Genomic DNA, 21,981 nt, shown 5'->3' on the forward strand with positions numbered 1-21,981 from the left:
CACGTCTAGGTTACATTTTTCACTACAAAGATATACAAAAAGAAATCACAGAAACACAAGGAAGAGCAAAAGACAACATTAAAGACTGAAGATATGGCATGTGAAATAAGAGGATGGTTGTGATTTCAACTTGTAAAAATGGGAGAAAGAGAGAGAAAAGTAAATATGGGTCATATTAACAACCTGCCTCAGAGATTTTGTGAGTTTAACTCCAGACCACTACAACAAAATGAATTTTGCAATAAAACAAGTCACACAAGTTTTTGGGTTTTCCAGGGCATATAAAAATTATGTTTATATTATATTATAGTCTATTAAGTGTTAAATAGCATTATGTCTAAAAACCAATGTATATATCTTAATTAAAAATACTTTATTATTAAGGAGGGTTTTGTCTCCATGCTGATGTCTGCTGGCTGATCAAGGTGAGTAATTGCTGAAGGTTAGGATGGCAGGGGCAATTTATTAAAGTAAGACAACAATGCAACATCACCCAAATGGCAGAATAGAAGGTAACCTGTTCATATCCTTTTATAAAAACAAGAACTCTGCAACCATCTACTATCAAAAATGTCTCTCTGAGAGCCTCAGGATTCAAGTAGGAATTTGTTAAACTCCAGTGAAGCCCAAGACATTGGAGTGTCATTTTGAGAGTACAAACTGAAACACAGTTGGCTGATTCACTGAGCTTTCTCCTGGGTTCAAGCCAAGAAACGTCTAGTCCCATAAGAGGCTTGAGTACAGCCCTGTTTAGCCCTGAGCCTATAACAAAAACCATCTGCCAAGAGGTCCAGAAAGAATTGTACACATTAATAGTTTGGCAGAAAGGCTCATTTGCCCACTACAATTGGTCTCAGCAGTGAATCTGAAAGTTGCCCTATATCTTGGCTCCAAGCCCCCCTCAACTGGGGTTCCAGCTCAGAGCTGCTCACACCAGAATCCAGAGGAAGACTCATCCATATCTTACAGCCTTGGAGTCTGCAACTCTCTAATGAGCTTGCCGATCTCTGTTCCAAAGCAGACCCAGAGGGGGCCCTACAATTCATGTAATCTAACCTACAGTTAACTCATTTTTGACAAAGTTGCCAAGAACATGCATTGAGGAAAAAAGACAGCCTCTTAAATAAATGATGCCAGAAAAACTGGATTATCTATATGCAGAAGAATGAAACTAGACTCCTATCTCTCACCATATAGTAAAATAAAACTTGAAATGGATTAAAGACTTAAAACTGAGACCATAAACTATGAACGACTACAAGAAAACATTGGGGAAACTCTCCAGGACATTGGGCTAGGCAATTTAAATCATGTCCCACAAGCACAGGCCACCAAAGCAAAAATGGACAAAGGGGATTCACATCAACTTAAAAAGTTTCTGCACAGCAAACAATGAACAAACTGAAGAAACAACCCACAGAATGGGAGAAAATATTTGCAAACTGCTCAAGTGACAAGGGATTAATAATCAGAATATATAAGGAGCATGAAAAACTGTATAGGGAAATAATCTAATAATCTGATTATAAAAATAAGCAAGATTTGAATAGGTATTTCTCAAAAGAAATATAAACAGGAAGCAGGTATATAAAAAGGTGCTCAACATCATTGATCATGAAATAAATATAAATCAAAACTACAATGAGATATAATCTTCCCCCAGTTAAAATGTCTTTTATCCAAAAGTCAGGCAATAACAAATGCTGGTAAGGATGTGAAGAAAAGAAAAATATTGTACGTTGTTGATGAGAATGTAAATTAGTACAACTACTATAGAAAAACATTTTTGAGGTTCCTCAAAAAAAAAATAAAAATAAAGCTACCATATGATTTAGTAATCCCACTGCTAGGTATATACCCAAAAGAAAGGAAGTCATGGCTGGGCATGGTGGCTCACGCCTGTAATCCTTGCACTTTGGGAGTCTGAAGGGGGCAGATCACGAGGTCAGGAGATCGAGACCAGCCTGTCCAACACGGTGAAACCCTGTCTCTACTAAAAATATAAAAATTAGCTGAGTGTGGGGCCACATGCCTGTAATTCCAGCTGTTTGAGGGGCTGAGGCAGAAGAATTGCTTGAACCACGGAGTTAGAGGTTGCAGTGAGCCAAGATGGCACCCCACACTCCAGCCTGGTGACAAAGTGAGTCTCCATCTCAAAAAAAAAAAAAAAAAAAAAAAAAAGGAAGTCATTAACATCAACGATATATCTGCACTCTTTTGTTTGTTGCAGCACTGTTTACAATAGCTAAGATTTGGAAGCTGCCTAAATGTCCATCAACAGATAAATGGATTTTAAAAATGTGGTACATATACACAGTGGAGTACTATTCAGTCATAAAAAAAAAATAAGATACTGATCCGGGATCCAAGATGGCCGTTTAGGAACAGCTCAGGATTGCAGCTCCAAGTAAAAGCTCGGAGGCTGCTGCAGGTGATCCCCAGGTAAGCAGGGCCTGGAGTGGACCTCAGCAGTCCTACAGCAGAGGGGCCAGACTGTTAGAAGGAAAGCTAAGAAAAAGAAGTAACTTCAGCATCCACAAACTGGAAGTTCACTCAGAGACCCAATCTGAAAGTCAATAACTACAAAGACAACAGGTGGATAAATTCACAAAGATGGGAAGAAACCAGCGCAAAAAGGATGAAAACACCCGAAACCAGAACACCTCTCCTCCTAAAAGGGATCACAACTCCTCACCAGCAAGGGAACAAGGCTGGATGGAGAACGAGTGTGAAAAATGACAGGATCAGACTTCAGAAGGTGAGTAATAAGAAACTACAGTGAGCTAAAAGAATGTGTTCTAACCCAATGCAAAGAAACTAAGAACCTTGAAAAAAGATCTGACGAAATGCTAACGAGAATGGACAACATAGAGAGGAATATAAGTGAATTGATGGAGCTGAGAAACACAACACGAGAACTTCGCGAAGCATGCACAAGTTTCAACAGCCGAATTGACCAAGCAGAAGAAAGGATAACAGAGGTCAAAGTTCAACTCAATGAAATAAAATGAGAAGGCAAGAATAGAGAAAAAAATGTTAAAAGGAATGAACAAAGTCTCCAAGAAATGTGGGACTATGTGAAAAGACTTAATCTACGTTTGATAGGTGTACCTGAATGTGACAAAGAGAATGAATCCAAACTGGAAAATACTCTTCAGGATATTATCCAGGAAAACTTCCCCAACCTAGCAAGGCAGGCCAATATTCAAGTCCAGGAAATACAGAGAACACCACAAAGATATTCCTCAAGAAGAGCAACCCCAAGGCACATAATCATCAGATTCACCAATCAACACAATCAAGAATCTGCATCAACTAACAAACAAAACAGCCAGCTAGCATCAAAATGGCAGTATCAAATTTACACATAACAATATTAGCCCTAAATGTAAATGGACTAAATGCCCCAATCAAAAGACACAGACTGGCAAATTGGATAAAAAGACAAAACCCATCAGTGTGCTGTATCCAGGAAACCCATCTCACATGCAAGGATACACAAAGGCTCAAAATAAAGGGATGGAGGAAGATTTACCAAGCAAATGGAGAGCAAAAAAAAGCAGGAGTTGCAATTCTCATCTCTGATAAATTAGACTTTAAAGGAACAAAGATCATAAGAGACAAAGAGGGACATTACATAATGGTAAAAGGATCAATGCAACAAGAAGAGCTAACAATCCTAAATATACACGCACCCAATACAGGAGCACCCAGATACATAAGGCAAGTTCTTAATGACTTACAAAGAGACTTAGACTCCCACACAATAATAGTGGGAGACTTTAACACCCCATTGTCAACATTAGACAGATCAACCAGACAGAAAATTAACAAGGATATCCAGGACTTGAACTCAGACCTGGACCAAGCAAGCCTAATAGACATTTACAAAACTCTCCACCCCAAATCCAGAGAATATACATTCTTCTCAGTACCACATCATACCTACTCTAAAATTGACCACATAATTGGGAGTAAATCACTCCTCAGCAAATGCAAAAGAACGGAAATCATAACAAACAGTCTCTCAGTCTCACAGTGCAATCAAGTTGGAACTCAGAATTCAAAAACTAACCCAGACTGCACAGCTTCATGGAAACTGAACAACTTGCTCTTGAATGTTGACTGGATAAACAATGAAATGAAGACAGAAATAAAGATGTTCTTCGAAACAGGCGAGAATGAAGACACAACATACCAGAACCTCTGGGACACATTTAAAGCAGTCTCTAGAGAAAAATATATAGCAATGAGTGCCCACATGAGAAGCAAGGAGAGATCAAAAATTGACACCCTATCGCCAAAACTGAAGGAGCTAGAGGAGCAAGATAAAAAAAAAAACCTCAAAGTCTAGCAGAAGACAAGAAATAGCTAAGATCAGAGCAGAACTGAAGGAGAAAGAGGCACAAAAAACCCTTCAAAAAAATCAAATCCAGGAGCTGGTTTTTTGAAAAGATCAACAAAATAGACCACTAGCCAGATTAATAAAAAAGAAAAGAGAGAATAACCAAATTGATGCAATAAAAAACGATCAAGGGGATATCACCACAGATTCCACAGAAATTCAAACCATCATCAGAGAGTATTACAAACAACTCTATGCACATAAACTAGTAAACCTGGAAGAAATGGATAAATTCCTGGACACTTGCCTCCTCCCAAGCCTAAACCAGGAAGAAGCCGAAACCCTGAACAGACCCATAACAAGATCTGAAGTTGAGGCAGCAATTAAGAGCTTACCACCCAAAAAAAAGTCCATGTCCAGATGGGTTCACAGCCGAATTCTACCAGAAATACAAAGAGGAGCTTGTACCATTCCTTCTGAAACTATTCCAAACAACACAAAAAGAGGAAATTCTTCCCAAATCATTTTATGAGACCAACATCATCCTGATTCGAAAACCCGGCAGAGACTCAACAAGAAAAGAAAACTTCAGGCCAATATCCATGATGACATAGATGCAAAAATCTTCAATAAAATACTGACAAGCTGATTGCAACAGCACATCAAAAACCTTATCCACCATGATCAAATAGGCTTCATTCCAGGGATGCAAGGCTGGTTCAACATATGCAAGTCTATAAACGTAATTCACCACATAAACAGAACCAAAGACAAAAACCACATGATTATCTCAATTGATGCAGAGAAGGCCTTTGACAAAATTCAACAGCTCTTTATGCTAAAAACCCTCAATAAGCTAGGTATTGATGGAACGTATCTCAAAATAATAAAAGCTATTTACAACAAACAACAGCCAATATTATACTGAATGGGCAAAAACTGGAAGCATTCCCCTTGAAATCTGGCACCAGACAAAGATGCCCGCTCTCACCACTGCTATTCAATATAGTATTAGAAGTTCTAGCCAGAGCAATCAGGCAAGAAAAAGAAATAAAGGGTATTCAAATAGGAAAGGAGGAAGTCAAATTGTCTCTATTTGCAGACGACATGACTGTATATCTAGAAGACCCCATCGTCTCAGCCCCAAACCTCCTGAAACTCATAAGCAAGTTCAGCAAAGTCTCAGGATACAAAATCAATGTGCAAAAATCACATGCATTCCTATACACCAATAACAGACTTAAAAAGAGCCAAATCAAGAACAAACTTCCATTCACATTTGCCACAAAGAGAATAAAATACCTAGGAATACAACTAACAAGGAATGTAAAGGACCTCTTCAAGGAGAACTACAAGCCACTGCTCAACGAAATAAGAGAGGACACAAACAGATGGAGAAACATTCCATGTTCATGGTTAGGAAGAATCAATATCGTGAAAATGGCCATACTGCCCAAAGTAATTTACAGATTCAATGCTATCTCCCCATCAAGCTACCAATGACCTTCACAGAACTGGAAAAAAACCACCTTAAACTTCATATGGAACCAAAAGAGAGCCCGCATAGCCAAGTCAATTCTAAGCAAAAAGAACAAAGCGGGGGGCATCACACTACCAGACTTCAAACTATACTACAAGGCTACAGTAATCAAAACAGCATGGTACTGGTACCAAAACAGAGATATAGACCAATGGAACAGAACAGAGGTCTCGGAGGCAACACAACATATCTACAACCATCTGATCTTTGACAAACCAGTCAAAAACAAGCAATGGGGAAAGGATTCCCTGTTCAATAAATGGTGTTGGGAAAGCTGGCTAGCCATGTGCAGAAAGCAGAAACTAGACCCCTTCCTGACACCTTACACTAAAATTAACTCCAGATGGATTAAAGACTTAAACATAAGACCTAACACCATAAAAAGCCTAGAAGAAAATCTAGGCAAAACCATTCAGGACATAGGTGTAGGCAAGGACTTCATGACCAAAACACTAAAAGCATTGGCAACAAAAGCCAAAATAGACAAATGGGACCTAATCAAACTCCACAGCTTCTGCACAGCAAAAGAAACAATTATTAGAGTGAATCGGCAACCAACAGATTGGGAAAAAATTTTTGCAGTTTACCCATCTGACAAAGGGCTGATATCCAAAATTTACAAAGAACTAAAACAGATTTACAAGAAAAAAACTAACAAGCCCATTCAAAAGTGGGCAAAGGATATGAACAGACACTTCTCAAAAGAAGACATACGTGAGGCTAACAAACATATGAAAAAATGCTCATCATCACTGGTCATCAGAGAAATGCAAATCAAAACTACATTGAGACACCATCTCACGCCAGTTAGAATGGCGATCATTAAAAAATCTGGAGACAACAGATGCTGGAGAGGATGTGGAGAAATAGGAACACTTTTACACTGTTGGTGGGAGTGTAAATTAGTTCAACCATTGTGGAAGACAGTGTGGACATAGAAATAGAAATTCCATTTGACCCAGCAATCCCATTACTGGGTATATATCCAAAGGATTACAAATCATTCTACTATAAGGACACGTGCACACGAATGTTCATTGCAGCACTGTTTACAATAGCAAAGACCTGGAACCAACCCAAATGCCCATCGATGATAGACTGGATAGGGAAAATGTGGCACATATACACCATGGAATATTATGCAGCCATCAAAAACGATGAGTTAGGGTCCTTTGTAGGGACATGGATGAACCTGGAAACCATCATTCTCAGCAAACTGACAGAAGAGCAAAAGATCAAACACCGCATGTTCTCACTCATAGGCGGGTGTTGAACAATGAGAACACATAGACACAGGGAGGGGAGCACTACACACTGGGGTCAGTTGGGGGGAAATAGGGGAGGGAGGGTGGGGGGTGGGAAGCTGGGGAGAGATAGCAAGGGGAGACATGCCAGATGTAGGTGATGGGGAAGAAGGCAGCAAATCACACTGCCACGTGTGTACCTATGCAACAATCTTGCATGTTCTTCACATGTACCCCAAAACCTAAAATGCAATAAGATAAATGTGAAAAAAAAGAGGGAAAAAAAATAAGATACTGTCATTTATGAAATCAAGGATATAATTGGAAGTCTTTATGTTAATAAAAATAAAGCAGGCACAGAAAGACAAACATCACACATTCTCACTTATTTGTGGGATCTAAAAATCAAAACAATTGAGCTCATGGAGATGGAGAATAGAAGGATGGTTACCAGAGGCTGAGAAAAGTAGTGGGGGTTGGGTGAAGGTGGGGATGGTTAAGGGATACCAAAATAATAGTTAGAAGAAAGAATAACACCTAATATTTAACAGCACCACAGGGGACTATAGTCAATAATAATCTATTGTACATTTTTAAACAACTGAAAGAGTATAATTAGACTATTTGGAACAGCAAGGATAAATGCTTGACCAGATGGATACCGAATTTTTCATATGATTATGCATTGTATACATGTACCAAAATATCTCATATACCCCATAATTTATATACCTACTATGTATCGACAAAAATTTAAAAAGTATATTTTAAAAGGGAAGCATGACCACTTATAATAGCTACAAAGAAACAAAATAAAATGCTTAAGACTTAATTTAACCAAAGGAATAAAAGATGTCCACAAGAAAATTTATAAAATACTGCTGAAGAAAATTGAAGAATACAAAAATGGAAAGATATCTCATTTTCGTAAATTGGAAAAATTAATATTGTTAAATGTCTATACTACCACAAGTGATCTATAGTTTCAATGCAATGTTTATCCAAATACCAATGACATTCTTCACAGGAATAGAAAAGAAATCCTGAAATGTATATGGAAACACAGAAGGCCTCAAATACCCATAGTAATACTGAGCCAAAAACAAAGCTGAAGGCATCCATCACATTGCCCGATTTCAAATTATACTACAAAGTTACAGTAACGAAAACAGCATAATGGCAGACACATAGACCAATGAAACAGAATAAATAACCCAGAATTAAATCCACTCATTTACATATAACTCATTTTTCATGAAGGTGCCAACAACGTACAGTGGGGAAAGGACAGTGTCTTTAATAAATGCTGCTGGGTAACTGGATATCCATACACAAAAGAAGAAAAGGAAATCCTTGTCTTTCACCACATACAAAAATAAATGTAGAACGGATTAAAGACAAATGCAAGGCTTGCAGCTATAAAGCTACTAAAAGAAAACATTGGGGAAATGCTATAGGACATTTGTCTGGGCAAAAATATTTTGGGAAAGACCTCAAAAGCACAGGCAACAAAATTTTAAAAATAGACCAACAGAATTATGTTAAGCTAGAAACCTTGTGCACAGCAGAAGAAACAACCAGCAAACTGAAGGGACAACCTGCCAAATGGGAGAAAATATTTGCAAACTATCCATCTAACAAGAGATTAATAACCAGAACTCTTAAGAAATTCAGACTACTCAATAGAAATAAGTAATTTTTAAATGACAAAAGGCTTCAACTGACATTTCTCAAGTGAATACATACAAAGGGCTAACAGGTATGTGAAAAAAATGTTCAACATCATTAATCATCAAGGAAATGCCAGTCAAAACTGCAATGATATATCATCTCATTCCAGTTACAGTGGCCATTACTAACAATACAAAAAATAACAAATGTTGGCAAGGATACAGAGAAAAGGGAAGGCTCATACATTTTTGACAGGGATGTAAAATATTACAGCCGTTATGGAAAACAGTATGAAGTTTCCTTAATAAACTAAAATTAGAGCTACCATATGATTAAGCAATCTCACTGAGGAGTGTATATCCAAAAGAAAGAAAATCGGTATATTGAAGAGATATCTGCACTCCTGTGTTTATTGCAGCACTATTCTCAATAGCCAAAATATATTATCAACCAAGTGTCTATCAAAGGATGAAGGGTCAAAGAAAATGTGACAGGGAAGGATAATGGCATGGGGAGTAGGTGGGGATGGTTAATGGGTACCAAAAAAAATTAGAAAAAAAGAGTAAGACATACTATTTGATAGCACAACAGGATAACTACAGTCAATAATAATTTAATTGTATATTTTAAGATAACTGAAAGAGTAACTGGATTGTTTGTAACACAAGGATAAATGCTTGAGGGGTTGGATACCCCATTCTCCATGATGTGATTATTATGCATTGCATGCCTAAAACATCTCAGACCAGGTGCAGTGGCTCACGCCTCTAATCCCAGCACTTTGGGAGGCTAAGGTGGGTGGATCACTTGAGGTCAGGAGTTCGAGACCAGCCTGACCAACATAGTGAAACCCCATCTCTACAAAATTACAAAATTAGCCAGGCATGGTGGTACATGCCTGTAATCCCAGCTACATGGGACGCTGAGGCTGGAGAATTGCTTGAACCCAGGAGGCGGAGGTTGCAGTGAGCAAAGATCATACCATTGCACTCCACCCTAGGCAGCAAGAGCTAAACTCCATCTCGAAAAAAAAAAATCTCACATACACCATAAATATATACAGCTACTATGTATCCATGAAAATTAAAAATTTTTATGAAAGAAGAAAATGTGACAGCTGTACAGAATGGAAAACTATTCAGCCACAAAAATAAATAAAATCGTGTCATTTTTAGCAACACAGGTGGAAAGAGACTAGAGGTTATTATGCTAAGGGAAGTCAACCACAGAAAGACAAATACTGCACATTCTCATATGTGGGAGCTAGAAGGTGGACCTCAGGGAGGTACAGAGAAGAATGATGTTTGCCAGAGGGTGGGAAAGGCAAGTCATGAGGATTGGGGGATGAAGGTAAGTTGGGTAAGGGGTACAAAAATACAGTAAAATACAAGGAATAAGTTCTAGTATTCTATATTAAATTATAGCTAATAATTTATTGTATATTTCAAAATATCTAGAAGAGAAGATTAGTAATTTTCCTCACACACATACAAAAAATAAAACTTTGAGTTAATGGATTTCCCAATTATCCTGATTTGATCATTACACATGATTTTGATACATGTGTCAAAATATTTTGGTACACAGGTGTCAGAGTATCACATTTTCTTCCACAATAAGTGTAAATAAGATACATATCAATTTTTACAAAAACAGTAATAAAATTTTCTGCATTGATTGAGTCCTTTCATGGAAGATTTCTCTGTAGCATGTGATGCTCTTTGATAGCATTTTATGCACAGCAGAACTTTCCAAATTGGAGTCAACTCTCTCATACCCTGCCACTTCTTTTTTAAACTAAGTTTAATAATACACCAAATCCTTTGTTGTCATTTTACCAATATTCACAGCCCCTTCATCAAGAGTAGATTTCACCTCCAGAAACCACTTCGTTCATCCATAAGGAGCAACTCCTCATAGGTTAAAGTTTTACTATGAGATTGCAGAAGCTTCATCACATCTTCAAGCTCTGATTTTAATTGTAACTCTCTTGCTATTTCCACCAAGTGATCTGCAGTGACTTCCTTTGCTGACATCTTGAACTACTCAAAGTCATCCATGTGGGTTAGAATAAATGTCTTCCAAAATCCTTTTAATGTTGCTATTTGGACCGCCTCCCAATAATCACACATATGCTTAATGGCTTCTAGAATGCTGAAATTTTTCCAGAAAGTTTCAATGTAATTTGCCCAGATCCATCAGAAGAATCACTATCTACAGCAGCTATAGCCTTACAAAACATATTTCTTCAATAATAGGACTTGAAATTCTAAATTACTTCTTGGTCCATAGCTGCAGAATGAATGTTGTGCTAGGAAGCCTGAAAACAACATTAATCTCCATATACAGCTCCATGAGAGCTCTTGGGTGACCAGGTTCATCGTCAATAAACAGCAATATTTTGAAAGGACTATCAGTTGGTCTCAATAGTGGGCTTAAAATATTTGGTAAATCATGCTGTAAACAGATGTATTGTAACCCATGTTTTATTGTTCCAATGATATAGAATAGGCATAGCGGATTTGGCATACTCCTGAGGGCTTTAGGATTTTCAGGATGGAAGATAAGCATTGGCTTCCATTTATATTACATAATGTGCCTCCAGCTGTATTAGCCCCTAACAAGAATCAGCCTGTCGTTTTAAGCTTTGAAGCCAGACATTGACTTCTCTCTAGCTGGGAAAGTTTTAGTTGGCATTTTTTCCCCAATGAAAGACCATTTAATTTCATGAAAAATCTGTTGTTTTGCCATCAGTGATCTCAGATCTTCTGAATAACTTGCTGCAGCTTCTCCATCAGCACTTGCTTCACCTAGTACTTTAATGTTACAAAGACAGCTTCTTTCTTTAAACCTCATGAACCAACTTCTGCCAGCTTCCAACTTTTCCTCTGCCACTTTCTCGCCTCTCTGAGCCTTCATAGAACGAAGAGAGTTAGGGACTTACTCTGGATTAGGCTTTGATTTAAAGGAATGTTTTGGGTTGTTTGACCTTCTATTCAGACCACTAAATGTTTCTCCCTATTAGCAATAGGGATGTTTTGCTTTCTCATCATTCATGTATTCACTGGAATAACATTTTTAATTTCTTTCAAGAACTTTCATTTTATGTTCGTAATTTGGCTACCCGTTTGGTGCAAAAGGCCTAGCTTTCCACCTGTCTTGGCTTCTAACATGTCCACTCACTAAGCTTCATTATTTCTAGCTTTTGATTTAAAGTGAGAGATATGAGACTCTTTCTTTCACTTGAACACTTGGAGGCCATTACAGGTTGATTTACTGGCCTATTTTCAATATTATTATATCTCAGGGAATAGGAAAGCCTGAGGAGAGGGAGAGAGATTAGCAAACTGCCAATCAGTGGAGCAGTCAGAACACACACAACCTTTATCAATTACGTTCACTATCATCGTCATGCTTTGTGACACCCCAAAACAATTCCAATGCTCACATCAAAGATCACTGATTACAGATTACCATAAGTATAATCATAATTTTAAAAAGTTTGAAATATAGTGAGAATTACCAAGATGGGACAAAGCAACACAAAATGAGCAAATACTGTTGGAAAAAAGCACCAACAGACTTGTTCAATACATAGTTGCTGCAAACCTTCAATTTGAGGAAAAAAAAAAATATATATATATATATATATGAAGCACAATAAAGCAAAGTGCAATAAAATGAGAATCAGATATGCCTGTGTAGCCCTTCTTATATCCTGCCATAGGACAGCATATAGACAACTTAATACAGATTAAAAGTATTGACTGCGTAGGTAGACTGTCTGGGTCCTAACCCTGACTTTGTAATTTACTGGTTTTGTCAGGGCCTTTAAAATTCTACTTCTGCTGGGCACAGTGGCTCACACCTATAATCCCAGCAATCCGAGGCAGGCGAATCACTTGAGGTTAGGAGTTCGAGACTAGCCTGACCAACATGTGAAACTCTGTCTCTACTAAAAATACAAAATTTAGCCGGGCATGGTGGCAAGCATCTGCAGTCCCAGCTACTCAAGAGGCTGAGGCAGAAGAATTGCTTGAACCCGAGAGATGGAGGTTGCAGTGAGCTGAGATCACACCACTGCACTCCAGCCTTGGCAACAGAGCAAGACTGTCTCAAAAAAAAAAAAAAAAATCCTGCTTCTTCATCTTTAAAGAGGTTGTACCAGTAGTACATGCTTTATAGCGTTTGTTGAAAAAGTTAAATAAGACAATATCTGTTTAATGCTTGGAGTAGTACTTTACCTATTTAATATACGGATAGTACTCAATGGTACCTATTTTTATTAATTATTCAGCAGTACAATAACATCTTAATTGAAAGCTGAAGCTCACTACTAATAAGCAAGTCTCCATATGCAGTATCTGAATTAATTCAAAATAAATCTGATAGTATGCTAACCATAAGCATAGGCCTTTGCCACAACTTTGTTCATTACTTTGACTTTTAGTTACCCATTAGCAATATTCATGAGCATTCAAATAAATTCTCAAGAGAAACATATTAAATTTTCTCCCCAATTTACACTTTAAAGAAATTTCTAATATGTGTGGAATCATTTTGATTTCTAGATAACCAATTTCAAGCAACATCATTTTTAAATAATTGTCAATGGCTAAAGACACTGGGTACAGTTATTATACTTTTATGTGTAGATTACTTTGCTTAGTAAAGAAATTTCCAAAGAAAGTTACCTATCAATCTAATTACTATAAATCAGTAATATTATCCCCTTGATCTACATTTTAAAACTTAAAACCATTTCTAATGGCTCACTAATTGTTTATGGCTTTTGAAAGTCTGAATATTCATTTTAAGTTTGCTCACTAATTGTTTATGGCTTTTGAAAGTCTGAATATTCATTTTAAGTTTGGGTCTTTCTGAAGACAGTGATTTTAAAAGACAGCTTATTCAAGTTTGAGTTTTTGTGTAAGTTTTTTTTTTTTTTTTTTTTTGAAAGCACATTTGTACCCTATTTTTGGCTTTGTTTTCCATCTCCGGTCGGTAATGGCCCCCACAGTAGGGGTCCAATGTAGGGATCATTTCACACTCTATGGAAATGCAACTGCTGAAGCGAACTACTTCAAATCCAAGTCCAAGGGAAGCTGAAAGGACTTTCAAAATCCCACAAGCTGTAATTTCTCAAGGGGGATTTAGTCAGGGAAGTAAAGTGTATAGATTTGAAGGCAACTTAAAGAAGCTTTAATGATGATGAAACCCTCAACTTTAACATCTCATTTTAAGGCCAGGAACAAAGTCAAGAAAAGGCTGCATCGGGGCAAATAGAGTCAATGCTAAAAAATAAATAAATAAATAAATAAAAGTAAAGAAAAATAAAAAAAGGTGCTGACAGAATTGTCTATTTGCAGCTCCAGGGTATTCTTGAGCAACAGTTCTGAAACATTTTGGCCTCTGGCTTCTTTACACCTAAAATTATTGAGGAAACCTTTTAAAGTTTCTTATTTTAGGTTACATCTATCCATATTTACAGTAGCGCAGATTAAAACTGAGAAATATTTAAAATACTTTCATTTAAAAATATATTTATTCCATGTTAGCACAAATATTTTGCAGAAATACCTCTATTTCACCAAAAAAAGGAGAGAAATAATATCATTTTGCATTTTACAAACCCCTTTAACATTCCATTTAATAAGAGACACTGAATTCTCATATTGGCTTCTGCATTCAATCAAATGTTAAGCATTTTTTTTTGGTTGAAGTATATGAATAAAATCAGGGCTCACACAAATATGTAGTAGGAAAGGCAGGAGTATTCTAATAACATTTTCAGATATTTGTGGATTTCTTCCTTTGATACTACATCAAAACTCAAATGGTACTTTTGTAAAGCTAAATTGCAATAAGTAATCTGAAAACACATCAATTAATTTTGCAACTCCATGACATTAAAATCCATTGGGCTTTTCTTGCACTCTGAATGGATCTTTTACACATAAATGATTTTGTAACATCATGAGATGATCATGTGGAAAATGTTTCTTCACTGAGTTATGCAGACCTTCACAATGCTGGCACATTTTATTATTTAATATCAAAAAAATCACCACTGGTATCATCAAAAAAGTCTTTTAAGCATTGGAAAAGTCACAATCACATATCTGATGCAAGGTTTCAAAAATTCTTCTGATTTTCACTTGAAAACTTGAGTCACAACTCATTTGTTTCTGAGAAAATATCTGTCGAATACCCAAGTTTGAAGAACCATAGTTTGTCAGTTGATCTTTCAAAATGGAACTTTTAAATTTCATGAAAAAGTGGCTATGTTATTAGGTTCATGCAAAAGTAATGCTATTATTTTTAATGGCAAAAACCACAATAACTTTTACACCAACCTATTGCTTTCAAATCAAAGCACACACAAATACTTTAAACATCACTCCATCACATTTTGTTACTCCAAGTATCTAAAAAGGTGTACTGTAGGATGAGTTAATAAAACTAGCAATTTTACTGCTTCATAAGGAACATTCTTAAGTAAAACTGACATTTTTGAAAATGTGTGGTTGTATTAATCTGTTCTCGCACTGATAATAAATACATACCCAAGACTGGGTAATAAAAGAGGGTTGACTCACAGTTCCACATGGCTGAGAATGCCTCACAATCATGGCAGAGGTGAATAAGGAGCAAAGTCACATCTTACATGGTGGCTGGCAAGAGAGCTTGTTCAGGGGAACTCCCATTTACAAACCCTCAGATGTCTTGAGTCTTATTCACTACCACGAGAACAGTATGGGAGAAACTGCCCCATGATTATATTACCTCCCATCAGTTTCCTCCCATGATATGTGGAGGTTATTACAATTCCAGATAAAATTTGGGTGGAGACACAGAGCCAAACCATATCAGTGTCAACAAAGAATACCATGCCTACTAATAGAACTTAGTGAAACTGCCTTGATTCATGTGCCAAAAGTGTTACATACCATAGCTTTTGCACAATCAGGACAAATGTAAACACAATCCAAAAGATTAATATCACCTCAGTATTATATAAAAATAGTTATGACCTAATAGACATTCTGAAAGGGTCTTGAGTACCCCAGGAGCCCGTGAACCACATTTTGAGAACTGCTATTCTAGTCCTATTTAGTTGTTCCATTCTGAAGGAGTAAAAAAATGATAGCCTCTTTAGAAGGGCTAAATGTCTTCTGTTTCAGCTTGCCTTTCAGGGATCTGGCTTAGGACTGGAAATTGGGGTTCCCTACTTGACTGATGTGATGAGGAAACTCAAATATTCTCAAAATACACACACACACAAAAAGACAAATTTAGCTCCTTTTTTTCTAAAACAAAACAGCAGAGTAGCCCTTATTTTTTCTAAACCCCCTAAAGCTCCATTAGTGTTCTGACAAATTCCATGTCACTCTGTACAAAGTTCTATACACAGTGAAATAAATTTTTTTAAAAATCAAAATAATGGCATAATTTAGAAAATTGTTAGTTGTGAATAAACCATGGATTTTGTGTTATCATTTTGAACTTGCCTAAGCACGTTCACTATTTTTCCACAAAATATTATGTACATATACATTAAATGTTCTGAAAAAAACCCTCATTTTACAGATAGCCCAAACTGAAGTTCAAGGTATTTCCATTTAAATATTATAATTTTAGAATTGAAACAGTCCTTCAGTTAGCCTAGTTCAACCTTCTTCCTAAATAAACTTCATGCTTCTTACATGGTTTTCCTGGCTTGCCTTGAACCCCACCAGTAGCAGATAACTCCCTGCCTCTGGAGGTGTTATTGTATTTCAAACTGGACATCACCACCAATTTAGGTGTTTCTCTTTAGATTGAGATAAAGCAAGTCTAAATATACTTTCTAATTTACCATAATATTTCCATTTCCCAAGAACATGTTAGCTTTTCCACTGTCAAAACATAGTATTAGCTTGTAGTGACCAGGTGACTTGTAAAACCCATAAGTCTTTCACATAAATTGTCAAGTCTACCCTAGGCCACCTTTGGATTATACTGTTGATAGTTTCCTCTAATGTTAAAGTTTTTTTGTTTGTTGCTTTTTATGTTTAATAATTTCATATCAAATTACATAATGATTAGTTTTAATCACTAATGGTAATGTTTTAAAATTAAATTTCATGTAGCTCACCTTGGTCCTAGTCTAATGTCTTGTGATCAATTTCAATTTTTGATTTATTCAACACTGATAATACCTACACACAATTTATATCATCAGCAATGTTGGCTTGCTTAGAGGCCAAACATGTCTTTATCTAGTTTTCTAATAACAGTAATGACATAGAGGAAGACATAGGAGACTGACTGTGGCATGAGACTAGAGATACTCATTTATTAAATCACTTACATTACAATTTCACAATAGTGTTCTAGGCCCTTAGCATAAGTATACTAATCTATATGCACTGAGCTTTAAGGATTGAACCACCAACAAACCCATCTAATTCATATTAAAAACTCTATTGGCAACACTATTCTTATGGCTATCATAATTATGCTTATTAAATATTTTTTCAGAGAGTCAGTACTGGAATATTTTTCTCCCGAATCCTATTTCTGAGCCTTTCTCATAATATCACAATGACTTTTGAGGAAAGAAGCCAATGAGCTATCTCTTGAGTTCTTACGTGGTCTATGAATGCTGAATTGATATCAATCAAGGCCAGACATCAAGAAATGTGTTTCTATGTTTCATCTTTATTTGTAGCAAGGCATCTGTAGCAAGGATCTGTAGGTAGAGACAGATCCATTTCTGAATTCCAGCTCAAACAGCCTGTAACTTTCAATCTACCTAATTGTCATGAACTTCAAAATTTATGGTGAGAATTTAATATGAAGTATTCAGCACCTAATACGCTGCCTGATACATAGTAGGAACTCAATAGACGGTGATGTTTATTACTAAATATTCATATTTATTACTAAAGTGTACAGAGATTTGAAAACTAAATGAGAACAGAAATAAACATCTAAATCTTTTTTCAGCAATAATAGTTTAATTTAAAAGAAAGTTTAAAAACTAAAGTGTTTGCAATTTCTATTTGTATATTTTCAAAACTGATATTTCATCAGTAAGCAAAAGAATTCCCAAAACTAATCTCACATACAAACAGCCAAGCTTTGATATGTATAATTTGTAGACCTATAGAAAAAACATTGACCAAATACTATTAAGACCAGCAGGAGAAATTTTCTACAGAAATTTCTTTTACCTACAGTCTGAAGCTGTAGCCAAAAGAATCTGAAAAGCCCAGATGTCCTTTCTGTGATGTATAATGATGCCATTACAGAATACAAAATGAACCATAGTAGCACAGAATGAGGAGTCTCCCTATTTACAGCCACTTTTGCTGGCATATGTTATCTGTAATTCCACGGGCTGAAATTCAGGAAGATGAAATAGATGTCATTATTACTTACAAGAAAATCACTCATTTTCCCCCCCAAAACATGAACTCTGCATTTGAGATTTATGGCTGTTATACGTAAAGTAAAATGAGCTCTGTTATTTCCTGACATTTGAATTCTCCATCCATAACCTACCTTTACAATTTATTATTTCTTTCTTCTTTGTGTACTAGGGTCTCTTTAACTAGCCCTAAATTTGAATACATAGTTTTCTTCCTGATTGTTATTCATGTATCCATTTATTTATCGCTTCATTCATTTATACATCCACCTAATTATTCATTTAGTGATTACCATATGCTTGCCAGTGGAGACACCAAGTATAATATAGAAACCTATTAAATATTAAATTTGTTTTAAGAGAGAGCCAACGTTTTCTACTTAAATAAAAGGCTGAAATAAAAACTTACCAAAATGTTAATAGTGGTTGTCTTGAGTAGTATTTTTACTAAACTTTTCTGATCTATTTATATTTTCTACCAAAACACAATGATTTAAAATTTGCTAGTTTAAAAGGAGATTCATTTATCAATCAAGTCATATAACAGTAAATAGTATGATGAGATGAAAGTTATATAGATGAGAAAATATATTTCAATAATATGCAGTACAGTGGGCTGGATAATTAGTTTCCCAGTGGTTCAACAAGTTAAAGGGTAATCTTGCAAATCAGGTATGTTTTGTCTTTCTTCCATATCAATAACATAACGTTATTTTATTTTCTTCCTGTAATTTATAATGACCATATGTCTAAGTAGTGATCTGTGCTCACCTCTACCATAAATACTTGATCCCATAGTCCCATATAGAAATTAGCACTCATCAGATCATGTGATATGATTTGGGGTTCAAAACATGTATTCTCTAAGGGATGTGCATTGAATTAGATTTCCTGGGAACTTGATTGCATATCCCAGTGAGAGAGATGGAAGATGGAAAAAAAAAATTGAAGACCAGTATAAGGCTTCCATCAAGTTCTCTAGTCTTAATTTCATATTCATTTGAGAAATGAAAACTGACCATGAATCCCTTAGTAGGACTATAGGAAGATGCCAGAGCATTCCCTAGCCATGAACTAAAGTCAGGATGGGCTACCAGGTTAAGAACATAACGCTATGTAGAATCACATGATCTTATAAAACTGGGAAGGATTGAAGCTGCCAAAAAGGGAATCAGCAAGTATCATGTGGTGAACTACCCTTTTATTCCTTCATCATATTTTTCTCTTTTGCTGCAATTTGCTAGATTAATGAACTTTTATATACTTACTTTCCCTGTGCCCTTCCGCTGGAGAAAAGCAAGGGTTACTCTTAAATTTTCTAATGTACTTATTTGGGTCTTTGTTTTCCTAAGTTTGAAGAAATTTGAGATTCCTTTCTTCCTCCTGAAAATGACATTGGTCTTATTACCAGTTAACGCTCCACAGAACAAAGTACCCATGTTGTCACGCGACCTATGTTGTTCCCATGTTGTCACTGCGACCTGTATTAGTCCTTTCATTTTATTTGTACATATTTCTGCATTATTTTTTACATCCAGTAGTTAATTAAAACTATTTTTAGATTAAGTTTCTGCACTATATATATATACACATATATATACACATATATATACACACATATATACACACATATACACACATATACACACACATACACATATATACACACACACATATATATACATATATACATATATACACACACACACACATATATATATGTATGTATTAGTCTGTTCTCATGCTGCTATAAGGACATACATAAGACTAGGTAATTTATAAAGGAAAGAGGTTTAACTGACTCACAGTTCGGCATTGCTGAGGTCCCAGGAAACTTACAATTATGATAGAAGGGAAAGCAAACACATCCTTCTTCACATGGCAGCAGAAGAGAAAAGAATGGTACCAAACCCTATATATACACACTATATTTTTTTCTAGACAGTACCTAGCAATGTTAGAGTTTAATTTATAAATTGGGCACAGAAAGATTTGAAACAATAAAATAGAAGAACTATAACAATGTTCTATTAAAAAAAAAAAAGTGATGTGATTGTGGTCTCTTTCTCTTTTGCTCTCAAAACATTTTATTGTACTATTGTTTACCCAGCTATTTTCCAACTGCAGTTGACCTTGGGTAACTGAAACAATGGAAAGAAAAACTGCAGGTAAATGGGGACCACTGTACCTTTTTCAATGAAAAACTATGGCTAGTAAACTATCTTGGTCTTTATATGTCAGAAATATTCTTTTTAACCCTCTCTTCTTTCATGGTAATCTAGATGGATGTAAAAATTTAAGTCCTAAGTTATTTTCCTTCATTACTTTGAAGGTATTTTAGTATTGTTTTTGACATATCTTGATCATAATCCTGTTCATAATGGATCTGTTGTCTCATTAATTGACATTCTAGGTGGTCCATCTATTCTCTGAGGTAGGTTTTAAGAATTTATTTTTATTTATGTTATGCAGTTCTACTACAAAGCATTTGATATGAGGATTTTTTAACTGGCCAATATTTACAGTGTTTTTCCTTTCATTTTTAATTTTTGCAGGTACATAGTGGCTGTATATATTTATGGAGTACATGAGCTATTTTGATATAGACATGCAATATTAAATAACCACATCATAAAGGATGTGGCATCCATCCCCTAAAGCATATAAACAATCCAACTATACTCTTTTCGTTATTTAAAAATGTACAATTATTGACTATATCAACCTGTTGTGCTATCAAATAGGTCTTGTTCATTCTTTTCATTTTTTGATACACAGGAGCCATCCCCACTTCCCTCCTCTAAGTCTTCCACTACTTTTCCCAGTCTGTGGTAGCCATTCTTCTACTCCATGTCCATGAATTCCATTGTTTTCATTTTTACATACCATAAATAAGTGAGGATATGTGATGTTTGTCTTTCTCTGTCTGGCTTATTTCACTTAACATAATGATCTCCGGTTCCATCCATGTTGTTACAAATGAGAGAATCTCATTCTTTATGGCTGAATAGTACTCCATTATGTAAATGTGCCACATTTTCTTTATCCATTCATCTGTTGATAGACACTTAGGTGGCTTCCAAATCTTAGCTATTATGAATAGTGCTGCAACAAACATAAAAGAACAGCTATCTCTTTGATATAATGATACCCATTCTTTTGGTTATGTACCCAACAGTGGGATTGCTGGATTATATGGTAGCTCTATTGTTAGTTTTTTGAAGAATCTCCAAAATTTTCTCCATAATGTCTTTACTAATTTACATTCCCACTAAGAGTATATGAGGGTTTGTTCCCTTTTCTACACATTCTTGACAGCATTTGCTAATGCCCGATTTTTTGATAAAAGCCATTTTAACTAGGGTATAATGATCTCATTGTTTTGATTTGCAATTTTTGATAATGATGTTGAACCTTTTCATGTCTCTTTCTCATTTGCAAGTTTTCTTTTGAAAAATGTCTATTCAGATATTTTATCCAGTTTTAAATGGCATTATTAAATTTATTTCCTATAGGTTTGTTGGTACTCCTTGTATATTCTGTTTATTACCCCCTTGTCAGATGGATAGTATATTAGTCTCTTCTCACATTGTTGCAAAAAAAAAAAAAAAAGAAAGAAAAGAAAAGAAAACTGCCTGAGACTAGGTAATTTATAAAGGAAAGAGGTTTAATTGACTCACAGTTCAGCATGGCTGGGAAAGCCTCAGGAAACTTACAATTATGGCGGAAGGTGAAGGGGAAATAAGGCACCTTCTTCACAAGTTGA

At 35.7% G+C, this 21,981-nt stretch overlaps 1 long non-coding RNA gene across 1 annotated transcript; it reads left to right on the plus strand.

Annotated features, from left to right (window-relative positions):
* Positions 1-158: 158 nt before the first annotated feature.
* On the plus strand, positions 159-21,512 carry LOC116538030. The gene is made up of 3 exons (XR_004263467.1): positions 159-169; positions 2,876-2,883; positions 21,344-21,512. It is a non-coding gene; the product is annotated as an uncharacterized LOC116538030 (long non-coding RNA).
* Positions 21,513-21,981: the final 469 nt, after the last annotated feature.

This window comes from Sapajus apella, unplaced genomic scaffold, assembly GCF_009761245.1.
Source record: "Sapajus apella isolate SASKATOON/1434 unplaced genomic scaffold, GSC_monkey_1.0 scaffold4, whole genome shotgun sequence".
In the NCBI taxonomy this organism is placed as follows: domain Eukaryota; kingdom Metazoa; phylum Chordata; class Mammalia; order Primates; family Cebidae; genus Sapajus; species Sapajus apella.